The sequence below is a fragment of the Castanea sativa genome, chromosome 7 (assembly GCF_040712315.1).
Source record: "Castanea sativa cultivar Marrone di Chiusa Pesio chromosome 7, ASM4071231v1".
NCBI classification, from domain to species: domain Eukaryota; kingdom Viridiplantae; phylum Streptophyta; class Magnoliopsida; order Fagales; family Fagaceae; genus Castanea; species Castanea sativa.
Window position 1 is genome coordinate 40,529,855 of NC_134019.1, and position 6,131 is coordinate 40,535,985.

General features: G+C 32.6%; 1 pseudogene; it reads left to right on the forward strand.

The window, feature by feature from the left end:
* On the forward strand, nucleotides 1-2,255 carry LOC142644463 (L-type lectin-domain containing receptor kinase IX.1-like; annotated as a pseudogene).
* Nucleotides 2,256-6,131: the final 3,876 nt, after the last annotated feature.

Below are 6,131 nucleotides of genomic sequence, written 5' to 3' on the forward strand. Positions count from 1 at the left end.
ATGACTGTGAGGTTTTCACAAAAAGATAGATCGGAGCAAGACGATCTTCGTGGTACCTTCGGAAAATTTTTCGGATCAATATTCACAGCAGTGCCGAAAAAGGCAGTGGTCTTTGCAGTGTTCGGACTCCTCAACAACGGCTGCTGCAGGTCTGGAACCTGAGGACGATGTCTGGAAGACTCGAAGGTTCAACGGCGAAAGGCTGCGGCAGTTGTCGTGACAGCGGAAGCAATATTGAGAACAGAGTTACACCAATAAAGACAAGACTGCTAAGAAAATGTCAGAACAGTGGCTCTGATACCATGTTAGAAATACTGAATTGAATAGTATTGTATTTCTCAAAAAAAAATAATATACATGAGTGCCTTTATATAGGAGGCATATGAGTGTTGTACAAGTAAATATGAGTGCAGTACAAGTAGTACAGTGTGCAGTACAAGTAAGTGATCTAAATGGGCCAAGCCCACATATGAGTGTACGTTAACACCCATATTCCTTTGGAAGCCAATGGTAGCGTTTTGGGTCTTACTACCAAACACCAGGCAGTAAACTCAATGGATAGCCCTTTTGTTGCAGTGGAGCAATTAAGAATGGGATCTCCCTGGGGAGCATGTAGGTATTGATATCAACTACATGAAATCTGTTGTTAATGTGTCATGGTTGAGTAATATTACTATAAGAGAAGGGAGAAGAAATGAAGCTTGGATTAGTTAAAATTCTAGTTCACATAATATGAGTGTCGTCTTCAAGGTTTTAGCAACAATGTTACAGTAATGCAGTCACTTTCATATTCTATTGATTTAAGAGATATCCTACCATAATGGGTTATTTTTGGATTTTTAGCCTCAATAGGAAATGAAAGCTATGCAATACATACTATTTATTCTTGGAATTTTAGTTCAAGTTTGGAAATTGATGATAACATCACCAACCCTAAAGGTCCCCCCAATTTAGACCTTTCCACTAAGAAAAGGAACACGTTTTGGTTAGCTGTGGAATTTAGTGCGGGTGGGTTTATTTTGGTTGGAGCGCTGTTCATCGTTATGTTTGCCTTGTGGAAGAGGAATAGGAGGGACAAAGAAGATGATCATGCCCTTGATGAAGAATTTAAAAGGGGAACAGGACCTAGGAGGTTTTCATACGATGAATTGTCTCGTGCAAAAAATGATTTCAACGACAAGGAAAAGCTCGGACAAGGAAGATTTGGTGGAGTTTATTATTGAGGATTTTTAAGGGAGTCAGATTCGATTGTTGCTATTAAAAGGGTAACAGAAGGGTCTAGACAAGGGATAAGAGAATATACATTAGAAGTAAAAAAAAATTTAGTCAATTGAGACACAAGAATTTGGTACAACTCATTGGTTGGTGCCATGAAAGAAGTAGGTGACAACTATTACTTGTTTATGATTTCTGCCCAATAGAGGCTTATATTCACATCTTTTTAGAGAAGATACCTTATTAATATGGGAAGTGAGGTACAAAATTGTACAAGACTTGGCCTCAGCCTTGCTTTACATGCATGAAGGATGAGAATGTTGTGTGTTGCATAGGGTTATAAAATCGAGCAATATTATGCTTGATTCAAATTTCAATGCCAAACTTGGAGATCTTGGATTAGCTAGGCTTGTGGATCATGTTAGGGCGTCACGAACTATAAATTTGACAGGCACTAGGGGGTATATCGACCCTAAATGTTGCATCACGTAGGGCTAGTAAGCTTGTGGAAGAAATCTAGTTAACCACGAGCCCCTAGAAGATTAGGTGGTCATGTTGGGTTGGGTTAAGATGTTCCATGAAAGAGGAGAGGTTCTTAATATAGTTGACCAATGGTTGGGTGGATGATTTGATGAGCAACAAATGAAATGTTTGTTAGTTGTACGGCTTTGGTATGCTCACTCTGAATGCAATCGTAGGCTTTTAATAAGAGAAGCAATTCAAGTGCTCAATTTTGAAGCTCCATTGCATCTTCTCCAATTATATACCCCAGGTCATCATATCATACTCCAACAATAAATGAAGCTACATCTTTACTTTCAACGTCCAATTTTGCTACTGATTTTGAGGGATGACAAAATCCATTTTCAGGCTATAGTTACAACACCAATTCCTCATGTTTTAAACCATTTTATGCTACTTCTCCACAACATTGCTTTAGTTATTATAATTTAATCTTCTTTTGTTTAAGCATTCATAGGAGCAAGAGTTTTATGTATTGAGTGAATATGAAATAAATGTGAGGAACTTATTGAAGTTATGTAATAGATGAATTGGTTTTAAGATTGTATGTTGCAATATCTGTATGAATCAAAATCATATGTTCTAGACTCCCGGTTCCATCCCATACTCCACAAATCAAAATGAGCCACATGTCTCTTAATTCCTAATTTTACTTACTTAAAATAAACCAGAAAAAAAAAAAAAAAAAAAAAAAAAGTCAAAAACCCAGAACATATTCGTCCCCAACCCCTCCCACCACCAACCTCGATCCGCCCAATGTCATTGACATGAGCTCACCGGCGTGGTTAACTCCAGTCACAAACACTAGGTCCAGACAGATCTGAATTCAATTAATTTGAACGCCCACCACGTCCACAATCACTGTTGACTTTGCCTTGTCCCTCATTCACTCCCAGACCACCGCCACTAACTCCACCTACTCCTAGTCTTCTTGCGATTAACGCCCCAAGGAGCACAACCTAAACACAACACTAAGAAGATTTCAATTCGGTACATAGAACATGCTGGTTATGAAATCTGAATTGGGAAAAACTATAAATGATTCGATTCATCATTGTTTGTGTATAAAGGTATATATACCTGTACTAACTAACTAACTTACTTTGCCTCAGAAGTAATAAACTGATAGCTATAATCCACTATCTATAAATTAGCTCCTAAACTAAAATAGCCTGTAGCTTTGTAACATCTTTCTTCTTCTTATCCTTTGTTTCTGTAATAGCAGCAATAGCTTCTGCAGTGATTTCTTCTTAACTTTCTTATGTTTAGATAAGACTTCCTCAGATTCAACTCTTTTGCTTTCACATAGGTGGTGGTGGTCCCAAGCCCTTATGCTTCTTAATTTTGATTTGAATTTTTGAAATATCTAACTATGTTTATTCTTCTTAAGAAATATATTAGTTGGAAACCTTCTTAATCATGATTCAAAATTTTTAAATTTTGGAGTTGAACCAACGAGAGAGAATATGATCATCAGTATAAGAATAAGGGACCAAGACAAAGTCAAGAATGACGGTGGTGGTGGCTATTCAAATCGACTATAGTTCTTTCCAGACTTGGTGGCGGTACGTTAGCTGTGATTGGAGTTGACTCCGTCTGCGAACTTATGTCAGTGGCGTTGGGCGAAGGTTGGTGGTGGGATGGTTGGGGACGAATATGTGTTGGGTTTTTTTCTTTCTTTTTTAATTTAGGTAAGTCAAATAAAATAGCATAAAATTAGGAATTAAGAGACATGTGACTCATTTTGATTTGTGGAGCATGAGATGCAGCAGAGAGTGTGAGATATATAATTTTAATTTTAATTTTTTTTTTAATGATATTGTGTGTATATGCTAGCACTAGTCGGTCACCATGTTTGGGAAAGTTCAACATAAGATATATATTTTTTAGCTCTTTCTATTATTTTTGAATATGAAATTTGATATGGTAATTATTAATTAACATTTATTATGATTGAGCTTATATATATAACTAGTCACAGACCTACACGATGAGTGATAATAAATAATTATTTTTATTATAATTTAATGTATAATTTTTCTTTCTAAATTTTTTGAAGATAATTTGTTCTCCCTAAAAATTAAACAATTTCAATTCGGTCCAATTAAGTTTACTTTGGTCCACTCGGTCAATTTCAGTCTCCTTTCAATCCAATTTATACTAATTAGGCTTTAAATTGAATCTTTTTGTAGGTTTTTTTTCCAAGTTTAGCTCAAAATTTCTTTTTTTTCTTAATTTTTAAGTTGAAAAGTATAATATTTTATTATATTTGAGCTAAACTCATTAGTTTTGAGTTAAAAAAATATAAAGAAAAATACTAAAATACAACTTAGAAATTAGAAATATGAACCGAAAAATACAATAAAAATGATAAATATTCAAAAGTCTTATTCAATCCACATTGGTTCTATTTGGTCCAATCTATCCTATTTAGTCCATTCTGTCCTCTAAACTTCTATTTAGTCTATATTGGTCTATTCAGCCTTATTCAATCCACATTGACTCTATTCAGTCCACATTAGTCCTATTATGTCCACTTCAGTCTTTTTTGGTCCATTCCTTCCACTTTAGTCTTATTCGGTCTATTTTGTCCATTAGACCTATTTCAATCCACATTAGGCCTATATAGTCCATTTTGTCCACTTCAATCCACTTCAGTCCTATTCGGGCCATTTAATTTACTTTGGTCCTATTCGATTCATTTTTGTCCACCTTTGGTTCTGGTCAGTTCAATTTGTTCACGTCGGTCTTATTCCGTCCACTTCGGTCCAATCTATCTACTTTGGTCCTATTCGATCCAATTTGGTTCTGTTCGATACATTCTGTCCACTTCGGTACGATTCAATATTTATTCAACTTATTGAATATTATCCCTTAATTTGAATATTATCTAGTTTTTTTATTCAAATATCACTTATTCTAGAATCTGATAATTCAATAAGAAAAATATCGATTGTAGTATAATATTCAATTGAATAAAAAAATATTACCGTAATTATTGAATTATCACTTCAGTCCAATTTGGTATTTATTCAATTATTACTTCCGTCCATTCGGTAAATTAAACCGATATTGGATACCATCCCTTAATTTGAAGAAATATATCCTAACACATAATATTAAATTAATTTACTAATTAATTTTTCTTAAAATGTTGATAATAGACTTTTACTTAGAGTAGAATTTAAATTTCTAAAATTTAGATGATAAAGTTTATTGTTAGTCAAAACATGAGATTTTTTTTTTTTAGAAAGAAAACGTGGGTTGTGTGTGTGATTTAAGTTTAGAAATATTTTATAATAGAATTTTAATTTGAATAGAATTTAAATTTTTTGAAATATAAATGATAAAGTTTTACCTAAATTAAATAGTTGTTAAACTTATCCTTTAATTTGAGGAAATATATCCTAACAATTAATATAAAATTAATTTACTAATTAATGAGAGCAGCCACTTAGTGTAACTACAACTTATGAATATAACTTTTTCTTTTTTTCTTTTTTGATTGATTTAAGCCAAAGCCTGACTTTTATTATATGATGATGATAATGATGGTGATATATATATGCTATTATTTTTTCTGAAAATCCTTTTTTCTTTTTTTTATAAAAGCTACTAAACACATCAATATTATCTGCAAAACCTCATTTTCAACTCTCTTTTAGAAAGAAGTTCGGCTTGGGTACGGTGCTCAGACAGACTTGATAGTTGATAGGATATGGACACATTACCACGAAATTATCCACGTGTCCTCACTGTTCCCATCAACATCAAGTGTACCAAAATACTATACCCAAGCTTCACCATTTAAAAAAGCACGGCACGAATCTAAATTCTCTACAAGTTGACCATGACTTTCATGGGCACCAAATATTCACCATTGAGCTTCCCTGTCTTCTCATTCTAATTCTTAAGTATAAAGTTTTTTTCTAAACTAGTTTGATGGAAAATTCTTTAATACTATCATATATATTTATATTGAGTGTAAATTTTGAAAATCTAATTATTAAATTAAATATTTTTATTATATCATTAATGTTTGTAAAATTTTAAGAAGATTAATAATCAATTGCTATGTCACCAAACAAATGTTAAAATTTAAAATTTTGTAATTTAAAATTGTGTATAAAAATTGATCGAATAATAAATAGTATTTGAATTGAATGAAATTTGATTTGCATATTAAGAATATAAAAAACATAAAATTTAACGATTAAATTTTTAAAATTTATATTAAAAAATATATATAAAAAGTTTAAGGAGTTTGGTAAAAAAACGTAACAAATGTATCGATGCATCCGAGTAAGGCAACTGTTGACTTTTTTTTTTTTTTAATTGAAATTTTAAATGATTGATACAATCGGCCAATGAGCTAGCTACTCGATCTGTTGACT